This window comes from Coloeus monedula, assembly GCF_965178545.1.
Source record: "Coloeus monedula genome assembly, chromosome: 1".
Classification (NCBI taxonomy): domain Eukaryota; kingdom Metazoa; phylum Chordata; class Aves; order Passeriformes; family Corvidae; genus Coloeus; species Coloeus monedula.
Window position 1 is genome coordinate 105,580 of NC_138781.1, and position 23,083 is coordinate 128,662.

Consider the following 23,083-nt stretch of genomic DNA (forward strand, 5'->3'; position numbering starts at 1 on the left):
CAAAGCAATTCTGTTGTGGCATGAATTGTCAGTGTCTCATGCAGACCAACCTTTGCAGTCAGGGGCTCTGTGCATCAGAGGAAACGTGGGAGAAATCAGGAAACCAGGATGGTTCAGGAAAGGACAGTAAGTGTAACAAGAACTGTACGGCCCAAACAAGATAAAGAGAAAACAACAGTTGTCAGGTATCCAAAAGGCTGCTGCAAATACAGGGAAGAGCTGCTCCCCATACACAGAATACAGGAAATAATGGATTGAATTTCTCCCAGGAAGATTTATGTTAGCTATTAAGAAGCACAGCAGTGACAGTAGAGATGTTCTGGGATAGTTTGTCCAGCAAGGATGGGAATCCCAATTGCCAAAGGTCTTTCAAGAACACGTTAGACAAGCATCTATCCAGAGTGATGCAGGTGGTGTAGATTCTGACTTGGGGCAGGACAAAGGACCACCTGATTTCCAGAGGTTCTTTTTGCTTTATTTCCCTACAGAAACTGTATGAAATTTTGTAACACAAAGGTTAAGGTGTCTTTTTTTTTCATCCAGAGTAGTTTCCCCTGACAGATTTCACATATCTCATGCAAGGAAATTTAAACCAAACAAAAAGAGTTCCTTAAATTTTTTATTGCAGGAGAAAGTAGACATCTGATTGTTATGACAATGTACAAATGAGGAATCTGCATATGCCAAGTGCTACCAGTCAGTCTTTGGGGCTTCCCAAGGATCATACAGCTTTTATATTGTAGCTTTTTGCTCTCTATTTGACTCCTGTATCTTCAGCCACAATCTTGCATCACTGTCCCACAGGCCCTCCTTTCTCTGTTAGGCCTTTCCACTAATTGTTTCTAAAGTCTATCTGCAACGAAGAAGTATGGGAAGGCATGGGAAGGGAAGGCGCAGGAAGGGAAGGCGCAGGAAGGGAAGGCGCAGGAAGGGAAGGGGAAAAAAATTAAGGCAAAGAAAAGTGCTTGTCTCTGTTTCTGAAGGTTCCAAACATTATTGTGCAGAGGTAGAGAGAGAAACTTGTTCCCTGATTATTTAAAATGTAATCAAAGGCAACAGCAGAGATGCTAAAAGATGGAGAAATATATAAAATATGTATGTAATATTACAGGATACAAAATAATGAGTCATCAGAATTATCGTGTCATCAACCATACTAACATTTTAGCCGATTCTGCACAATTCTGTTTGACCTCATGGTAAGCTGTCTAGTTCTACTGTGCCTTTATCTCCACTTTTCCATCCTCACCAACCCTCTTTATATTGAGTGTGCAGCAACAGCTGTGCACGGCTTCAAACATCTGAGCAAATAACCAGAGCACTGCAAACAGCAGCCACAATCATCACACTCTAGCCAAGGGCCAGAGCAGAGCTGCAAAGTGTGAGAGGTTACTAGTAAGACCTTGGCCCTGGAAGGAGAACAGTTGGGAATGCAGATTTGAATTTTTCAAAATTGAAGGAAATAGAGGAATTATTGGTGGGTAATCATGAGGGAGCAGAGAAAAACACCTATCAACAACTACCCTCAAACCAACTGGCCCCTAGTCCAAAAGGTGTAAGTATCTTCATAATATTTGGTGGTTAGAATGATGGCTTTGGGGTGCATTTGGTAAAGGCATCCTAAAGATTCACCTGCTGTCACTCACTGACAGAACACAGCTGAGGGAACCACTGGGTCAGCAACTGGGAACCACTGGTTCTTCCCAATGAGGGTAGTGGGACACTGGTACACGTTGCCTAGAGAAGCTGTGGCTGCCCCATCCCTAAAAGTATTCAGGCCAGGCTGGACAGGGCTTGGAGCAACTGGGTCTACCGGCTGGACTGGGAAGTCCCTTCCGACTCAAACCATTCTCCAATTCTCTGATTCTATGTATAATCAACAGCAACCATGTCACATATAATAACCCTTTCAGATATAAGTTAATTTCACAGCACTTTAAATCTTGGTATTCCTAGGGGACAGCTGCTAACGCTTACCAACACTGTCCTTGATGGTCCTTTGTGTCTAATGTTTATGCTTTGAAGCATTTCCACATAGCAGTCACATCCACATTCACTTCTCCTTTTGTCAGACTAAACAAGTGAAAACTGTTATTTGCATTCCTAAAACTCTGTGCCTATTTCTTATCATTCCATCTTTTTCCTGTCAGTCCCAGTTAACCTGGCTAGAATAAGGGCAGACAGAACTGTACCTCCAGTGTCCAGGCCACATCCTCGTGTGCCATTATGACTTTTCTCACGAGCAGAAATCCATCAAACCTCGCTAGGCTCACAGCTGCCTTCCACAACATCCTGACAGTGACAGCTCCACATTATCTTGAAGGTGCACTGATGTACTGGGCTGTTTCTCCTTCTTAAGCACTGTCATTAGATCAGCTTCTGGCATACAGTGCCTACTCCTGTGACAAGGCCCCAAGTGCATGGCTGTGCACTGTACTGTCACCAGATACCAGCTGATTTCTGTTTATGTAGTTCACAGTCAAGCAGTTCTTCCCACATAACCTGTTCTCTTCTGCTTCAACGATATCCATTTTGTATCACTAGCAAATTTAATTATTACATTGCCTATTTTTGTGCCATGGGCATTAGTGAAAATATTAAATGACACCAATGCAAAGACAAATCCTGAAGAAACTGCAATGTCTTTTGTCTTCTTTACTGAGCTCCTTACCTACTTTGCAGTTCTGCTACTACCTGTCTTCTGAGTCCCAGCCAAATTTTCAGATCACACTGTATCAAAGGCTTCACTCAAGTCTAGACAAGAAAGACATTGATTCCTTTGTGTAGAAAATTACTTATCTGAGAAAGAGTAGATTAGTAAACTTAGGCTGCTTTTTCACACCATGCTCAGTTATTTTCTCTTTCAAAAATCATTCTTGAGCCTTGCATGGACTTAGGATGAAGCCAGTGCATCTGCCTAGAGTACTCTTGCCCTTCTGTATTGTCAGAAAACCTATAGGATTTCCTGTTTGTTTGTCTGGAAAAACAAATTTAAAGTCCATTCTGATTAATACCAGCAATGTTAAGAATTATGTCCTATTCTCACTGAAAATCATTTGAAAAGTATCTATAGTTTAAGCAAATCAATAGCCAGTAAATATGGACTGAAGGATGTATTAATATGCACAGCTGCCTAAGAATTCAGCACTAGGAGGCTGGAGAAAGGACAGAACCAAAGAAGGAAAACAGAGCAATCTCGGCACGGACTGTCTCATAAATCCAGCTCCCACTTCAACTGGACTGGAAAGGACAACTTACAGGGGAATACAATCACATTGGCCTTAGAACATGATGGAACTGAGAGCAAGTAATAGTGGTGATCATAAAAAAACTGTGTTGCCAGACAAGGCCAAATGTCTTTTAAAATTATTTTATTTGGCAGAATAATTACAACAATTACAGATTACCCCAAAAAAGTCAAAGTTAATCTCAAATGGTACATCATTACAGCAAACAATGGCTTTGGAAAAAAATACAATGGCAGCCAGTGGGAAATGGCAAATATGACTTAGAGGCAATGTAGTAAAACATTATCATATGCCTGAAATTCTTAAAAGGAACATAATTTATATGCAATTTGTATGTAACATTACTGAAAAGTTACAAATGAGTAATAAAAACAGGTGGAAGGAAAGTGACTATTATGGACTCCAAGGTTGGTTGTTACATACAGATTTTTTTAACCTCCTTCAAAGATCTAAAAGAGGGAAGCCAAATATGTGTAGATTAAATCCTCACACAAGAAGATTTTCGAAAAATTCCACAGCCAGTCAGGGGAGAGGATAAAAAACTCAACTTGGCCTAAAACATTAGACAGGAGATTTAAGCAGGAAAAAATCAAGTTGGTGGAGATACATCCTGAGGTGGAAGAACTGTGCTATGTCTGTGCAGCAGGTAGGATGGTTTGCTAATCCTTTCAGCATCAATCCACCCATTACATAAATACATGTATGAAATCACAGGACAGTGAGCACAGCAGCTCGTGGCACAGAGACACGATTACAGCTCTTGGGCTCCAACTGGACAATGGGCCTTCGACTAAGACTCATTCTGAGCAACCAAGTATTGCAGAAATGGAAACTGTCTGGCTTCAGCACAAGACAGTGGTTTGTCTGCTCCTCTCCCTCACCAGAGCACACGCACAGCAGGCTGGCAGCTCCCAGCTCAGAGGCACAACCTGCCTTCGGCAACGGGGTCACCCGGCACACAGCGTGCACAGCACCGCACCGCATGTGATCCCAGGAAAAAGCACGTCTGAATGACAAGGCACACAAGTGGTGGCACAAGTTACTTGTTAAATCATCTTCAAAACGTGCAGAAGAAACACAGGCAGAACAAACTTAAGTTGAATCATTATGGCATTCAGTGCTTTTCAAAACAAACAGAGTTTACATTGGAGAACTCCAAGGAGAGAGGCATGTTTGTGCATGGCCATGCACTGTCAGAGGGAGAAGAGCTGCGTGTTGTACTTTGTGTCAGTCACATTCTCTGCCACATGTCACAATCCTTCCCATTCTTGGGACTCAGTAGTTTCTGGTGCCTGAGAGTATGAGGAAGTACAGCTAAGAACAATGTAGTCTCTGACCTTGACAGTTTACAGATGAAGTTAAGAGATGGAAATAGAAGGAGCGCAGTGGAATAGAGAACACCAGTCATCCTGACAGGCATGCCAGCTGTCTGGCTACACTTGCTCGGAATAGCCACCAAATTCCTACCCTGTGCACCCCATCCTTGGCACCTGTTTTCTGGTCAATTTATACCCAGCCTGAAACTTGAAACCATAGAAACAATGAACTTGTAGGGGATTTTGACTACCTTATTGTCTCTTGGGAAATAACTACGCTTCCTTCTTCAAAGAGATTCCCTAGTGTTCTGATGCTAAAGCCAAGCTGGTATATATACATATGATACAGCAACACCAAATACTAATTATAAATATGATGCCAGATAATAATACATAAATTTCTGCTAAGGTTATAGAGAGAAAGGCTTTCTAAATCGTTAGTTGCAAGTCTGAGATACCATAACAATTAAAACAGTATTTTTAAATCCTTTTAGTTAAGATCTTGGATATTAATCTCCAGTAGGGTATTCACCTAATCTAAACAAGAATAAAACAAACCTAAAAAATTTGTGGAAAGTTTATGTAATGGAAAGTTAATCACTAATACTCCAATAGTAAGAAATACAGGGAGCCAAGAAATATTCCAACACAAAAAAAGCTTGTCATATTTCTGTTCTTCAGAAAATCTTCTTTTGTCTATCACATAACTTAATCCTTTCCTGCTGCATTTGATCTTTAGCAACTCTTCCACTTGGCTGACTTTGTTTTGACAGTTACTCTTCTTTTTCATTTTCTGTTTCTCCATCTCCTTCTATTCGAGTCAATCCTTCCTCTCCCCAGTTCAAGCTCCTGCTGTTGCACATCACAAAACTGCAATTCTGTCTCTTCTGAACTTGGCAAATACTTTTTTTTTCACTCTGATTAAATCCTCTTGGAATGCCACAGGCTAAAATTTGTTCTGAAACTGTCTATATGCAGTATAGATACTGCATATAGATAAAGGCCCAATTCTACATCCCTCTGCATCCCATCAGCCTTATGCATTTGCTGATTTTACCCTGCCCTGCATCCACTTTGCCATGCAGCTCCAGGATGCCTTGTCTCTTCCACAGTGCTGCAAGGCATCAATAATCACAGTTCCTCATGATAAATTATTTAATAAAAAATCAGTTGCAAACCTACATCCCTCTCCTGTTATGGCGTTATTTTAAGGATTAGCATTGATCTTCCCTTATACTTCAACTCCATTTGTCTCTCAAAAGACCAGTGCTGTGAACCCTCTTGCCTGCCTGCAGAAACAATAGGTCTCTGACCTATTTCAAACCAGACAAAACCCTGAAGAACACCCTCAGAAAATTACTGTTCTGTCTGGCAGCTGGTGAAGAATGAACCACATATAACTCCAACAGTTAATATTTCAGTTCCTGATCTTGTTGCAGTCTCCCTGCAGCAAAGCATCTGAGAGAGCAGGAACATGTGAAATGCTTTTTCTGCCATTTGCCTATGGTTGGAGGACAGAAGGCCCTCAGTCACTCTCTTCAAACCGACGAAGCTGTGACATATTCTCCTGATTCCTATTGCAACGGTGCTGTATCTGGTCCCAGACTGACAGCCCACCTCTCCCTCCTCACAGAAAACCTCCGAACATCCATGCTGTTAGTGACGCCCTCTCTGGTCCCTTTTCACCCTGAACATGCACTGAATTCCAAAGTAACCGACAACCCACAGGACAGGAGTGCTGTGATGGCTGGAGACAGACTCTTTAGGAAGGGCAGGCGGGGGGATGAGGAGGAGGAACTGCCCTTCAGCCAAGCGTGTGGCTGGAGCACACAGAGCTCCATCTTGGGAGGGACAGAGAATCAGCTGAGAGCTCATAGACCAGAGTTAGGAACAGAGTTATCAGGCAGACCAACATGTAGCGCTGTGGTAGGTGTCGGCTGCAGACCACCCGCTGACGAAGAAGTAGTGAGACCACAGACAGCAGCAAAAGTCCTCATGTCCACAGTCTCTAGTCCTCATGGAAGATTTCAACCACCCCAGTATCTGCTGAGGGGATAAGAAAGCAGGGCACAAGCAATCCATGAGGCTTCTGGGTCACACTGAAGATAAACTCCTAACACGGGCATCTGAGGAGCAGACAAGGAGAGGTGCTCTCGACGTGGAAGAACTGGTCAGGAATGTGAAGGTCAGAGCAGCCTCAGCTAGACCATGAGATGATATTTCAGGAACATGAGAGGATGGATCAGGGTAGAAAACAGAATCACAGCCCTAGAGTTCAAAACAGCAGTCTTTGGCCTGTTCAGGGATCTTCTTGGAAGATTTCTACGAATTACAGCCTTGAAAAGAAGAGAGTTACAGGAGATCTGGTTGATTTTCAAAGATTACCTCCTCCAAATTCAAGACTGGTACATCCCACAGGCAGGAAATGAATCAAAAGCAGCAGGAGGCCTGCATGCATGAACAAGGAGCTCCTGACTGAGCTGAAGCATTACAAGAGGCAGAAGCAGGGACAGGTGACCCAGAAGGAATACAGAGACAGTGTCCAAGCATGCAGGGATGCAATTAGGATAACAAAAGCCCACCTGGAATTGAATCTTGTGAGGAACATGAAGGGCAGACAGAAAGTTTTTTACAAATATCTCAGCAGTAAAAGACAGACATGGGAGAATGTGGGCTTACTGGGGAGGGGATTTGCTGAGAATGAAGTACTGAATGCCTTCTTTACATCTTTCTTTACTGGCAAGATTGGCTGTCAGGAATTCCAGGCTCCTAAGACCACTAAGATGTCTGAAGCAAGGAAGACTTGCCCCCGGTGAAGGAGGACACGGTCAGGGAACGTTTGAACCAGATGCACATACACAACAGGTGAACGGGTTTTTACTTAGAAAAGGTTGCCCAAAGAGCAAGTTCACTCTACCACTGCAGATACTCAGAAGTTCACTGAACTTGGTACTCAGCAAATTGCTCAAGCTGACCCAGCTCTGAGATGGGAGGTTGGAACACACGATCTCGAGAGGTCCCTTTTAACCTCAGCCATTCTATGATATTATGATTCTACTCAGGAAAGACTTAAGCATGACAAGTAACTCAATCAACTTGCCCAATCAACATGCTGTGAATTCATATGAGGAACCACAGCCTGGAGACTGGAGCAGAAACAAGGCAAGGACAAAACACCTGGAGTGCCTTTACCTGAAAGCACATATGCCAGTCTAGAAGCAGCGATTGAAAGTGCTTTTTGCCTTAGAAGGTATGTATCAGGGGGCAAAACAGTATGATAATGAAGGTAAGTAATGGATTTCTATTTTGCTATCCTTTAATGCAGGACTAGGAAGAAGCTACTAGAATGAAAAGCAGCCTGTTGATGAAAAAAATTAAACACTGCTTAGTAATACCTACACACAATACATAGAAATGCATTCAAAATGCTGCTTCTAAAATAATTTTACCAGTTCATCACTTTGAAATGATCACTGTTCCATCAGTGCTTCTGCATCCCACGCCTCGTATTTAAAAAGGATAAAAACATCAAACCATGCTTAGATCCTACTTCTGGTGCTAAATACGAGTTGGCTCCCTTAGAAGAGTATCACAGTGGGTTTAGAAGAAGTGGTGCCTATTATACATAATTTGCTTACTTTATTAGCAGTTCCTGTGTGGTGGACCTAGTACAGGTAGGCCTGTCAGTGCCTCTGCACAATTCTCCTTTTAGACACCAGGAAAGGGCTGAGATGCAGACTCCTTGCATATACACTGTTTCCTGTTTTTCAGATTTGTCTGTCTGCTCTTTTGAAAGAATCAACATCAAACACTCTCTGATGCCTCTCTGGATAGCAAAAATCCTGCTTTCCTTATGGGGAGCTTCAAAGAAGTCTTTAATGCTGGCAATTAGGGACTGAGGAAGGAACTCCCCAGATGAAACAACACTGCACAATTAATCTGTTTTACACAGGGAGCAGGAACAGTACCACACTATTCCAGTTCACTCCTCCTTGTCAGCTGCAGGATCAGAGCACCTGAATATGCCCACAGCCTCTGCTCCAGGGAGGAGCAATGAAGAGCTGGGAGCCTGCGCTGATGAGCTCTGCACAAGCCCTCCTTGAGCACCCCTCTAGTCCATTGCCATGGCAACAGATAGATGCATTCCTGTTGCCAAGGAGACAGCCACTGCTTTTGGACACTGTGCCCAAAGCATTTCAGCATCTTTAAGATCATAAGGAGTTTTATACAGTCATAATCACCTCCCCCACTTAAGCACATCAATCATTCTCCCATTCCTATTTTCAGAATATGTTTTAAGCGTTTTGCTATAATATGTCAGATTATCCCTAATAACTGGTTTTGATATCAACATTTAAAATGACATTGCCAACCTAAAAACCTCTGTATGCCTGTCTTTTCTCCTGTTGTCCTGTTGCTCTTTCAATTCACTCTCACTGATCTAATGTGCAATAAACTGATTCCTTCCTCTCCATGGGCTTCCTGTGGTCGAGACCTGCACTTCCAGAAGAGCTGGTTGGCAAAAGGCAGTGTCCATCTCTCGTCTGCCTTCACCACTAGTTTTAACCAGAACATGTCTGCAAAATCAGCAGGCTCTATACACTGGAGGCCTCAGGGCAGCAGCGCCGGCCCGCAGCACATGGCAGATTCCTGCTGTGTTCCCGAGCTGCTCTGTCGGTGCGGGAGCAGCTCCGCACAGGCAGGGGTCCGCAGGGACACTGTCCTGGCAGTTCCGTACTGCCCCTCTGCGGCCGCCTTGGCCACTTCACCAGGGAGAGGTCCTGCAGCACGGGACCTTAGTGGAGGTGGGATCTGCACTGCAGCCATGCAGGAGCATCAAGGTTGCTCCCTGGGCTGCAGGATGCAGTCAGTGCCCACTGCACTGCTGGTGCCGCCCAATCCCGTTTCACATTCTCTCTCCTCCCTCGCGCAAGCCTTTTCCTCACCCTTCTGAAAAGACTGCACTGATACTTAAGATTTGCAATTTGGGGAGGGAGTGTCAACTGAAACAGGGGCCTGCTGCTCCATATACCTGATGTGGGAAAGGAGAGACAGCTAGAGACTGGGCTCAAAGGATCAGTGGATAGCATGCCTCATAATAGGGAGCCTGGAGGCTTCTGGCAGCAGAGGGACCCCTTCTCCACCCTTATACCTCAATTTGCAGAGTGAATGCAGTGCAGTGCCCTAAGAGTGAAGGGGAACACAGTCCACTTACTAATCACAGAACAGAATTACAGAATCATTTAGGTTGGAAAAGACTTTCAAGATCATCATATCCAACGTAAGTCCAGCACTGCCAAGTCCACCACTAAGCCGTGTCCCCAAATGTCCTGCCTACGTGTCTTTTAAATCCCTCCAGGAATGGTGACCCTTCTACTTCCTTGAGAAACCTGTGCTGGGGCTTCACAACCCTTTCAGTAAAGAAATATTTCCCAACAACTTGAGGCCATTTCCCCTCCTCCTGTTCCTGTTCCCCGGGAACAGAGCCCGACCATCCCACCACCCCCCCGGCTGTCCCCTCCTGTCAGGGACTTGTGCAGAGCCACAAGGTCCCCCCTGAGCCTCCTTTGCTCCAGGCTCAGCCCCTTTCCCAGCTCCCTCAGCCGCTCCTGGGGCTCCAGCCCCTTCCCCAGCTCCGTTGCCTTCTCTGGATACGCTCCAGCCTTGTCATGAGGGGCCCAGAACTACCCCCAGGACAGGAGGTGGCTTGGCGGTGCCAGCACAGGGACAGGCACTGCCCCGGGGGTTGTGCCCACACCAGTGCTGGTACAAGTCAGGTGCCATTGGCCTCCTGCCCACCTGGGCACATCTGGGCTTATGTTCAGCTGAAAAGAAAAAAACCCAACACCCACAATATTTTGTGCTAGTTTTAAGCCTGTTGCCTCATAATTTCATCACATGCCTCTATCTCCTACAAATCCTAAGTCCATTTGTGCTTTGCCTTTCCTCAGTGGTGGCTGATGATCTCTACCACTTTTACCTTCGTATATCATTTCTCTAAAGAATTCTCACAGGCCTCCTCTGATGGAAATCCCTCCACCTCTCACTATCCTTATCACTTTTTCTAGAATTCCTCTAGTTCTACTAGTCACGGCATCTTAAGGGATACAGAACGCCATCCTCTCTTCAGAACATAGGAGAGCCATGGATTTATACAATATTACAACAGTAACTTCGGCTTTGCTAATTCATTTCCTGTAATATCTAACATCAAATTTTCCATTTTAATCACTACTGCTAAGCTCGTGTTTGCAGAGAAAGATTTCTTTCCTGAGCTGAAAGAAATAATTTTAGCAACAATGCGGCTACATTGGCAGGTTTATTTTCTTTATGCACTTTACATATAAATTCATCAACCTGGAATTTATTCTGCCATATTATCATCCAGTTTTGAAACACTCTTCCCCAATCCTAAGACAGCTTTAGGTTCTACTGCGCCAAATAATGTCACATTATCATCTAATTTTGTTGTTTCGTTATTTAGATCTTTGGAACTCATTCATCCTACACTGAGCACCAATGGGGAACCAAAAAGGCACAGAAACTCAGCATTTATTCGTCCTTCTACAGCCACCACCTTCAGCAACTCCAGGTCCCAGGGATTGCACTAATTCAGCTTAGACCTCTTGAAAGCTATGCCTGTAGTTTCCTAAAGGCTCATCAGTCAGTGGAAGTCTGCTCTTGGGCTTTGTCGCCATTATCCCTTGACTCACAGCCTTGTGTCTCTCTTTTTCTGTAGCACTTTCCCCATTTACTTATTATCCCCTTTGCATGGAGAACCTCCTTGACTGCCTGACCTTAATGAAGAAGAGGTGTGCTCTCGCCTTGCGTGTACCCTTACATTTCCTGGCAAAAATTCACCAGGAAGTGGAAATTCCTGCCCCTGGGGAAAAACAACCCCAGGCATCAGAATGTGCTGGCGGCCACTCAGCCAGAGAGCAGTTTGTCAGACAAAGACCCCAAGTGGAACACGAGGCAACAGCAAGGGTGGGGTACCTGGGCTGCACTGGGCACAGTGACATCCAGGAGGGGATCCTTCCCCTCAGTGCAGCATGATGAGGCCACAGCTGGAGTGCTTTGCCCAGTGCAAGAGAGACATGTACATACTGAGGAGTGCAGAGAAGAGCCATGAAGATGACAAAGGGACTGGAGCATCTCTCCAGTGAGGAAAGGCCAGGAGTGCTGGTACTGCTCAGTCTGGAGAAGAGAAGGCTCAGAGGGGAGCTCATTAATGTATATAAATACCTGATGGGAGCATGCAAAGAGGATGGATCCAGGCTCTTTTCAGTGGTGTCCAGTGACAGGACCTGATGCCAGGGTCACAGACTGAAACACAAGAGGTTCCCTTGGCACATCAACAAATGGTATTTTACAGTGAGGCTGACAGGTTGCCCAGACAGGTTGTGGAGTCTCCCACCTTGGAGATACTGAAAGGCTGTCTGGACACAGTCCTGGGCAACCAGTTCTGCTTGATGACCTCCAGAGGTCCCTTCCAACCTCAACCATTTTATGAGTCACTGCTTTTTCTTACTGTTAACAAGGAGTTTTCTTTATTGACTATTTCCCTTATCAGCTTTTATATTCTTTAGAAACCTTGCTGAGAGCCATTTTCAAAACACTGAAGTGCAATATGCTGACAAACCCACTTTGATTTACACGACCCATCGAAGAATTCTAATCCTAATAAAACAGGGACACAACTGAGAATAGAATAGGAACATAACAGACCCATGGGGCACTGTTTGTCTCTACAGAAGACACGCTGACTCCTTACCTGCAATGGCACACTTACACACCTACTCTTCAAACAAAAAACAGGACTCCACGAATTACAACTTTGTGTGCAATTTATATTGTTAAAGATATTAACAGATGAGGATGGCTGCAACACTTGACAGAAGCATTCACTCAGAAAATAATATCTGAAGGAGTACTGAAGAGCCTGATAGAAGACACTACAGAACACGGTATCAGTCAGTACAGTTTTTTTATCACACTGCAGCCAGTGCTGGTCACATCTCTGAAAGCATACAGCAGAATTATAACCATACAGATATAGAAAGACTAGGTACAAAATAATCCTCTTATGGAGAGGAACTGAAGCAGAGTGCGTGTTTATGTTGCAGAGGAGGGGGGAAATACAATGAATGAAAATTGTCACTGTGATGAAAGGAGCACATTGTCCTGTAACAGAAGAACTTGAGGACCACCAACAAAAATGGAGGACTAAGTTCAAAATGAATGAAATCTTTTTCATGCAAAATAGCCAGCCTGGGACACCAACTGACATAGGACTTGCCAAGAGACACTGAAGATGCAAAAAGCAGTAACTAGATAAGGAGCATCCAGTTTTCTTGGACTTGTAAACCACTTGGCAAAATCTGTATGTGTTAAATGTCCACAAGACACACACCACCATTCACTTCAGAGGATGGTGGAGACTAAAAGTACCAGATAGTCCACAGCAAAGTAGTGACAGCAGATGTTTCTCAGGTGCCCTGTCTCAGGGCACACTGCCTTGGTCCCTAGCTGGTCTGTGCACATCCCAGGGAGATCTAGAGATGCTGTTCTTAGCAGTCCACACTCGTTCACTTCCTTACTAAGATAGGTCTGGACTACCAAGCCCAAAACTAGCACAACAACTACTTACAAACCACATACAGATACTGTTGCACTAGAGACTTTCATTCATACAAGAATGACAAGTATTAAGAGAACAAGCAGAGGGGCTGGCATGGCCTTTAGAGCTTCAAATACTTCCTTTCCCCAAGTCAGCCTTGATCTGCCAAAACCCTTCTTAACAAGTATTTGTCCAAGTTCTTAAACCCTCCACTGATAGAAGGTCTACAAGCAGTATATCGCATTGAAATTTCCAATGGTTAACCAGCTTGTCTTTGTGAAAGGTATAAGGCTCACAGTAAGGACCTATGGAAATCAATTAGTGCTCAGTAAAATATGGGTGTCACATGATCCAAAAGTTTCTTTTAGCCATAAGATCCATTAATGTGTAAACAACCATGATCAGTGCAGATCAACACCTGGCTTCATGGCTGGTGTTGATGCCAGGGCTTCGGCTTCTCCAGTCATGGGATGTTCTTTGATGAATACAGATTACTAAGGAGAGACAGGATTCACCATCAGCCAGTTCCCTGAGGACCCTGGCACGTGTTTAATCAGGTCCTATGGACTTGAGTATGTCCATGTTCCTCAGATGGTCTAGGTCCTGATCTACTCCTACAGTGGGCAGGACTTCATTCCCCCTGTCCCTGCCTTGAGATTCAGAGAGTCCAGTGATTTGGGAAGAGCAATTACAAGTGAAAACTGAGCAGGAAAAAAGTTGTTGAGTACCTCAGCCTTCTCCATTTTGGTCGTCACTAATTCTCCATCTCATTTATTGGGGAATACAGTTTCTTTTGCCTTCCTTGTCTAACCAGCATACCTGTGGAAGGAAGCCCTTATTCTTCACATCCCTTGCTAAACTTAGTTCCAGCTGTGCCTTAGCTTTCCTGATCCCATCCCTACACTCCTAGGCAGTATCCTTATGTTCTTCTCAGGATGTGTGTTCCTGCTTCCACTGCCTCTGCATTTCCCTGCTGTGTTTCAGTTTCAGGAAGGAGGTCCTTACTCAGCCACGCTGGTTTCCCACATTTCTCAGCTGAGTTTTTGAACATTGGAATCAATAGTTCTTGGGCTCTAAGTAAAATGTCTTTCAATAGATGTCAGCTCAATATCCAAATGGAAATCAGGATCCAGTGGTGTCTCTTGGGGCTCCATACTGGGACCAGTACCGGTTAATATCTCTGTTAATGACACAGACAGTGGCACTGAGTGCACCCTTGTGTGTGTGCAGGTGACACCAAGCCAAGGGTGCAGGTGACAAGCTGGAGGGCAGGGATGGCATCCAGAGGGACCCTGAGAGAGTGGGCCCATGGGACCCTCATGAAGTGCAGCAAGGGCAAGTGCAAGGCCCTGCACCTTTGGGGCAATTGTCTCACCTATCCCAGTACAGACTTGGGGATGAGTTGACTGAGAGCAGCTTTGTGGAGAAGGACTTTGGGGGTGCTAATGGATGAAAAATAGAACAGATCCTGGTCACATGCGCTGCCAGCCCAGAAACAATCAGTCCTGGGCTGATCCCGCAGCATGGACAGCATGTGAGGGGGAGGATTATTCCTGTTTGCTCTTGTCAGACCTCACCTTGCTCCACAGTACAAGACAAACATGGATCTGCTGGAGAAAGCCCAGAGGAGGCCATGGAGATGCTCTGAGGGCTGAAGCTCTGGAGATGGGCTGAGAGAGCCAAGGGTGTTCAACCCAGAGAAGAGAAGGCTTCAGGGAGATTTTCTTGAAGCCTTTCAGTATTTAAAGGGGGCTTGTAAGAAAGACAGAGACTTTTTACCAAGGCCTCTAAGACAAAACAAGGGACAACACTTTTAAAGTGCCATTTTAAAGAGGGCGGTTTTAGATTAGAAGGAAGGCATTTTCAGTAAGGAAGGCATTTTTTACAATGAGGGAGGTGAAACACTGGAACATGACTAGGTGATCTGTAAAAGATCCCTTCCAACCAATACATTCTATGCCTCTGTGAACCACAGTGAATGAGCTTTGTACCTTCTCCTGCAACTACGCAGATTGGCCCCTGTCCACACAGAGTGTGATCAGCCTGCCAGCCCATTCAGTTACTATGTGGTTATCCCCATGATCTCAAAGAACAAACAAGAATAAAAACCCTTAAGTAACCTTCCACTATGTCCTCTTTCTACCATGAAACTGGAAAGCATAAAAATCTGCAAGTAACATTTTAAAATCATTCCTCACTGGTCTCACAGCTGCAAACACAGCTCTTGCTTTCCATCTAGACACGACCTCTTAACTCTAAATTCTGCTGTTGCCATGAATCATAGATATTTTATCAGAGGAAAGTGACTGGTTTAAATCTTTAAAAATAATAAATTTATAAATTTTCAATATCATTCTTTGTTGGGCCTTGCAATTTCACCAAGTGAAGTCAAATTTCTTTCACATCATAGACTCATAAAATGTTAAGGGATTGGAATGGACTTAAAGATCATCTAGTCCCATCCCCTCTGCCATGGGCAGGGACACCTCCCACTAGACCAGATCACTCAAGGCCTTATCCAACCCGGCTCTGAGCACTGTCAGGGTCGAGGCACCCACAACCTCCCTAGGCAACCTGTTCCAGTGTCTAACCACCTTCATAGTAAAAAATGTCTTCCTAATATCTAACCTAAATTTCCCCCTCTTTCAATTTGTACCCATTACTCCTTCTCTTATTACTGCAGTCACTAACAAATAATCCCTCTTCAGCTTCCTTGTAGCCCCTTCAGACACTTCCACACAACCTTCTCTTCTCCAGACTGAATAGTCCCAACTTTCTCAGCCTGTCTCCATAGGGGAGGTGCTCATCAAAAGCACATTTACAAATCAAAGGCCACATGCTGAAAAGTTAAGTTTACATGATTTCCCACTTCAATGCAATAGCTGTGCCTGTAAAAATAAAAATATATAACTGGTAAATTGTGTTTTCTTCCCTGCAGTTTAGGATCTCGAAAGGAGTTGAACTACCTTTAAACAAATAATTTTTTTAATTTATTCACAGGCAGAGAGTAAGTGTGCCAAATTTGGGGGTAAAGGGTACGATATTGAATAGAATATTACACTGACATTCTTGGAGTAGGCAAATTCTTCAGTCTAGCTAAGGCCTTCAATTAAGCCATGGTGCTAGTTCTGTTCAGAGAGAAATGCTTCTGTCCCTTGCTTTGGGCGCTGATCACAGACAGACACAGACACCATCTCTGTGCCAGTACAGAAAACAGAGAAGGCTGCAGGACTGTAAAAGGCCAGAAGGGAAAGGATAGGAGGTTTGTCTCTCAAACACTGGAACCTATGAATGCAGAGTTTTTCAAGAAATGGAAGGAAGACCGAAAGACCTTTCCCTAAAATTCATGGGGTCCTTGCGCAGCATGGAGCTTCCAGTGCTCGCAAATACATCCAGGTACAGAAATGACAGTATCTTTGTCACTTCCATGTTTACTCAGTGAATATTGAAAACATTTGACAAGGGCATCTCAGGCTGTCAATTCACAAAAATTAGACACTTGATGACCTCTGAGGAACCTTCCATGAACAAGACCAATTAGCCAGTGTCTGCATTATGAAAGCACTATGGAGAACACAGCGCAGCCTTGTGAGCTAGATGGAAAGGCACGTAAGTTGTAGGTATCTGCTTATTTCCATGCACCCAGGACATTTCTACAAAAATGCAAAACCTGGATAACTCTCCTGGTATAACACCTGAACTCTCAATATTTTACAGTTTCAATTAAGAACCATTCAATTCCTTCAGCTGCATCTTTCCAGAAAAGGTAAGTTCCTGGAATGCTGTTCAATTTAAGGAGAGACCACCAAATTCCAGGTGTTAGCCCAAGCACTCTGCTTGGAAACCACTGTATCAACACTGCACTGGATGAGGAGAGAGCGCCGAGTGATAAAGAGAACTGAAGGTTAGCATTAGCATCTTCATCAAAAAACTGAAGGAGTTTTCATACATAAGCTCTTCCAATTCCAGTGAGAATTGTTACAACCTAGGCTATTTATTTCCAAAGCAAAATAGTATGCATTTCTTCTACCACACAGTTTATACTACCAGTGAGGTGACCTGTGCAGGCTGTGAAAGGTGAGAAGTCACCAATCCAGGTGTGGCAAAAACAAAAGTCCCTTATAGGCACACTGTGTACTGGCTGGGAAAACAGACAGGTGGATATTCACAGTGGAAGCAACAAGTAGAATGTAACTAATGTTAGAAAACGAAGATCTGAGTGGCAGATTTGAGCACCTTATCATGGAGATGACCAATGCCCATCCAGCAACAGCAGATAGTGAAGAAGCCTTCCTAGCTGGAAAGAGCTAATTTAAACCTGCACTGAGAAGCATGGGAACCCCGCAGATCAATAACCACCTGACAAGAACTAATTATATTTACCTGTGGCAAATGGAGTAATGAATTACCACAAAGAATACCTGCTACTACTACTACTCCTCTTAGCAACTGCATCCTCCAATGTCACTTCCTCTGAGCCAGTCCACTCTGCCAGATCAGCATCTTCCTGCCAGCACTAGTGCAAACTCTTACAGAAGTAATTGGCTATTCAAAGGACCCGTTTAGGCCAGCAGCAGCAAGCTGGCATCTTAGGATTTATTTCACAACATAATATTTCCCATATGCCCAAAGGTAAACATTTTCCATCCCCAATACAAAGCACAGACACATCCTTCCTGACTAAAACAGGTCACCTTTCAAAGAGCTAAAACCTACCTGTACCAGACAAGGCAGCTGAACACCTGGAGTCACATCTGTGTAGACCAAGAAGAAGGAAGAAACTTATCCTGTGGATGGAGCAGGGGACCAGATATTATGTCATGATGAATTAGCAGGAGATGCTCTCATTGACCTTAAGCAGGAACAGCTCTAAGACAGCAGGCTGAGGATGCATTTGGATCCAGCTCTGAAAAGAGAAAGTACGTACTGGGTGAGAGGGAAGTAATGTACAATAAAAACAACATTTCCTAGAACTGCACCAACCCATGTGACACTTCATAAGCAGCACAACATGGGGAAAAAAAGAGGGGGAGAAGAGCAAGAAAGGGAAGATGAGACTGACATAGTGGTTTGGGACTTCTCTGGAGACTTTGCACACAGGTGCATGTCCAGGCTGCCAGGACAGCAGTTTTGCCCATGCACTGGCCCATCCATGTGGGCTCTTCAATTTCCCCACAGGACCCAGCTTGTATTTGTGGAATCTAGAAAGGACATGAAGGTCACTGCTTGCCTATAACCTGTCAACATATTGAGCAGGCTCTGATAAGAACCACAGGGTGGGTAGGATTAGAGTGGATCCCTGGAATTTGCCTGTCCCAAGAAGCAAGGGTATCTTCTCAGACAGATGTTCTTCTCAACCTTGGGAAGGCAGGCCAGCTTAGGAACATTGTCCAAGTCAGCTTGCTTTCATCCTTAAAAAAATCAACTCCTTAAAGAACTCAAAATCAACTCCTACCAGAACACTCCAGCATTTTAGCAGGCACTGTTAGCTGCCCCAGTAGAATAGGGAGAGTGCGGCAGACTGGAGTAACTAATGATCCCACAGATTTAGGGCATAGTCAGGCAGCTTCAGTGTCTGCATGCTATGATAGGTCCCAAAGAAGACGAACCAGGCTAAGAAGGAAAAGGGACCTGTTCCTTGGGAAGAGCTGAGCCAGCTGCACCTGCAAGTACAAAGCCCTGCTGCTCCTGACAGCTCTGTACTGTAGCTGATGAAGAAAAGCAGCATTACAGCAGAACAGGTGTGAGCACCAGCACACACAGCACTCTCAAGCATAAGCTCGCACCTAGACATGCAGATAGAAACAACTGTTCAAAGAATGGATAGGCAAGAAAGGGAAGTATGAACATTGCAGTGCCAGCCTGGGCAGTGCCAGGCGGCATGAGTAGAGTGGGTAACTCCACCAGGGACAGGACCAAGGCTCTGGATCTAGTGGGGTCAGAAAAAGGGAAGAAAAAAGGACAGAAAGAAGATCATGGTGAATTCTGCTGAAACAGAGCTGTATTCAAGGAAGGACAGATCCCAGGCAAGCAGAGGCTGAGGCAAACACTGCAGTGGAGGCAGCGCAAATGAGAAGGGAGAGTGCATGAGGTACAGGAAGGAACACTACTGCAGCACTGAGGAAAAGGAGGAGAGCAAAGGCTGAGTGTCCTCACCCTGCCTTAGGGGCAAGGCCAAGCTGCAAGTTCCTCCTCACAGAGAGGTCAGGGCATTCAGCAAGGGAAGACAGGCTGGCTTCACTGGTCGTGTCCCCATGGAAAACAGCAGATCGTTGATTGCTCCTGAGACAGCACCAAGGAAGTGGTTATTTTCAGAAGCTGCAGGACTTCCTCGGATGGGCAGTAGGATGAAGTCAGTCTCTCCAAGAAGGGAAGTGCTGACAGTACCAGGCAAAGACAATGCACATTCTCCCAGATCATGCTGACTGGTGAATGACCTTGTTTGTTCCTCAGTCCCCCATTTTAATTCTACCTCAGTTTTTCCCAGCAGCAGCTCGCACACAGGGATCCTCCACAGGCCACAGTGATGGAGGAAACGGAGAAGAGTTCAGGCCTCAGGGAACAGGAGGGAGGGAAGGAGCAGCAGTCTCCAGCAGCAGACTCCTGGTGCTAAAGTGAGATGGTTTACATGTTCAGGAAGTCAGAAGATCTTCCAGAAGGCCACGCAGAGCATCAGTCTCCCACAGGCACGGATCTGTTAGTCCTGAGAGAGTATCTGGGACCATGTATCTCCCTCTGAAGACAGAACTGAGGGGCATCTTAGAGGCAGCAAGTCAAATACTCTCTCTCAAAAGCTGCCATCTCCTGTGTGAAGGCTGGTTGTTGCTGGAGCACCAGAGACAGCAGTCAGTTAGATGCAGGGCAGCGCTGGGGTGTCTCCAGGAACAGGGTGTTAAGAAGAGGACACTCCTCTCCAGAGAATGCATGGACCATGTCAGGGCAGGATGGGCAATTCCAGACGAGTGATGGTGTCTCCCTCGGTAAAGTCAGTCCCTGCTAAAGGAGACCCTCCCGAGGGGGCCTGCAGCCCACATTCGGGAGAGGTAAATGAGCACTGGGCTCCCCCTTTCTGCCTGCCTCTCCGAGCGAGCCGAGTTCCTGCAAGGCAGCAAAGCCGCCGGGGCTCGGCGGAGGACGCGGGGCCCGCGCTGGGACAGCCGGCGGGGGCCAGGCGGGCGCCGCACCGCGTAAAGCCGAGTCCGGGGGAAAGATCAGAGAGCGCGGCGCGGCAGCCGCCAGGGCGCTCCAGCCGCGGCTCCGCGGGAGAGCGGCGGCGGCGGCTGAGGAGGGAGGCACCGCCGGGCGGTACCGGCGGCGCGGGGTCCGCCCGGACTCCACCAATCTCCCGGGCGGGCGAGCCCGGCGGGCAGCGCCCGGGCGGGAGCAGCAGCGGTGCTGCCCGGGGTGCGTGCCCGGCCCAGGGGTACCGCCGGCGTGGGCGTCTCGCAGATGCCCGGGGCAGGGCCGAGCCGGAGGGCGGCCGGGGCGGGGGGGCCGCGCGGCGCTCACCGTCCCGTCCATGCTCCGCTCCCGCCGGGGCCGTCTGCGCGCGGGGCGCCTGCGCGGCGCTGCGGAGAGCGGCCAGGGACCGTCTGTAAAGTGCGGCTCGCCCGCCGCGCCAGGGCAGAGGGTCCCGCGCCGGGAGCGCCCGGCCCCGGCCGCGCTGCTGCGGCGGGAGGGCGGTGCAGCCGCGGCCCCTGCCCCGCTCCCAGCCCCGCGGGGGCGGCGCGGCGCGGAGCTCCTCCCGGGGACAGGCGGGTGCGGCGCCCACACCCTCCCAACCCCACGGGCCGCTCCGGCGCTGCCGCCTCGACCGAGCTCGAGAGAGGGACGGACTGGCTTTGGGTCCGCCGCCGCCACGGTCCCCAGCCCCGCCGCCCCTGCTTCCGCCGCCACAGCCACCCCCTTCTCTCCCCACCAGCGCCCCGCACCACCGCCAGAGTCCCCTTACTATCGCAGTCCCCCAGCCCCGCCGCCCCCGCCCCGCACTCACCCCCGCACTCACCGCCGCCCCCTGCCGCCCTCGCCGCCGCAGCCCCGCTGCTCCAGCAGCGCTCCCGACCCGCCGCCGCAGCCTCCGCGCGCTCCACAGCGCCGCCCGCCGTCCCCGCTCCGCATCACCCCCCCGGGCCGCCGGGCCCGACGCAGAGCCCCCGCCCAGCCCGGTGCCAACGCGGCCCGCGCTGCCCGTACCTGGCTGGGGACGAGCACCGCCCGCTCGCAGCAGGGTCGGGAGCGCTTCCGACCGGTACCGAGCGGGGCTCGCACCGACGGTGACGGGGCCGGGGTTCACCGGGAGGCAGTGAGAATTCCAGTGGCGATGGGTACGGTACTAACAGGATGAGAGAGCCAACAGGCCAGGGGAGCTCTGAGGCACGTCCAATCCTTCAAATTCAGAACAGGCCCAGAGCTGCGATCCACTGTCCGCACGCTTTTCCTTGTGTTTAAGGAGCTGGTGACTCCCGGGAGGGTGAGGATGAAGGTACTGGGCCTGGCGGGCTAAGGGTCTTTGGTGCAGTGTCAATTCTAACAGGAAAAGGAATTGCTTCTTAAACACCCAGTGGGAGATGTCTATGATGTGCACTTGGACAGAGTAATTAGAAGGAACCTTCAGTGCGACTTGCCAAAGCCCTGCAGTCCACGGGGACAAGGAGGGAAGTTTGGACAGAATGAACACTGACAGTGAATACCTTGGGGTGATGCTCCAAGCAGCTGTGAGGAAGCAGTGGAAGGACTGAGCTCCATCTGCAAAAAGCCAAGAAAACCTGCCAGCTTCATGGGCTCAAAACCAGTGTATGTCTAAAAGATGAAGTAAAATATTGTAAAGATGACGAGGTGGATTTAAGTCTCACTGGGTGTTTTTAAGGAGAGACTATACACATGCTTTTGGCTTTTTCACTGCATTTTTTTGTGTCACGTTTTCAAGCTTTTCCCTACAGTTATTTGTACCACCAAAATACTGTTGCAAATGGAAAATGAGTTTGTGTGGTACCTGTCACCAGAAAATTGCCCCCTTTGAGAATCCATGAGCAATGGTTCAGCATGCATGCTGAGAAGACAAGGTAAGTGCTTAGTACATCCAGGAAAGGGTTTGGAATGGGAATAGGAGAGGGTGACTGCCTTGGCTGAAGTACAGGTCTAGGGAGTGGTGAGCCCTTGGGACAGTGGGGCATGAAAGCATCTGGTGTAGTGGTTCAGGCCACGACTTCCAGCTTGAGACCAAGCTGGCAGCCTGCACCTGCACACGCTCTGCAGTGCTGTATGGAATATTTCACAATGGATGCGTGACAAGGCAATGCTCAAAGCCAAAGAGAAGACAGCAAGCTCTTATGAAAAGAACTCTTTGTGCTGGAATGAAGAATGGAGGAGTCTGCTGAGCAAGAATACATTGCTGTAGCTGGGGGAATGTGCACCTGTTACTGAGAGCATCCTATCCTCTATCTGCTCATCTCATCTGACCAACAGCAACTCCAGAACTTCTGTGGGACAGCTTAGACCATCTGCAAGTGCCTGGGTTGCACTCTCCAGTGTGCTGGGAATTGGCCTTGCAGCACTTTGGGGTGAAGCAGGTTGTGAGCTGTGACTGAGTAGAGGACCTGCCCAGACAGACCTGAACTGCTCCAGGGAGGAGGGGGGAGACCACCCTGGGCAGATCCCCTGAGGGAGATGGGCTACTCGTCCAGGTCGCATGGCAGAGGCACATCATTTATATTCCAGTCTTGGAGAAGACTGATGGACACCATGATCAGACAACGTTTCTGAGTTCACAACATCTGGGTTTGGGGTTTAAGTATACTTGTTAATTTGAGATAGAGTAGCTATCTGTCACAGATGAAAAGGTGGAGAGTCTATTTTCACCTGTTACTTGAAGTTAAAAATGCAGCTGGGACAGAAGCTTC

The 23,083-nt window shown here is 47.1% G+C and overlaps 1 protein-coding gene across 1 annotated transcript in view; it reads right to left on the minus strand.

Annotated features, from left to right (window-relative positions):
- Window positions 1-19,436, minus strand: part of SMARCD3 (SWI/SNF related BAF chromatin remodeling complex subunit D3) — a 76,174-nt gene extending 56,738 nt beyond the window's left edge. Inside the window, exons 1-2 of the mRNA XM_082289044.1 lie at window positions 19,341-19,436; window positions 17,901-18,090 (exon numbers count right to left, since the gene is read on the minus strand). The gene's annotated coding sequence lies outside the window, so the exon portion shown is untranslated. The remainder of the gene's footprint in view (window positions 1-17,900; window positions 18,091-19,340) is intronic.
- Between the last annotated feature and the right edge of the window lie 3,647 nt (window positions 19,437-23,083).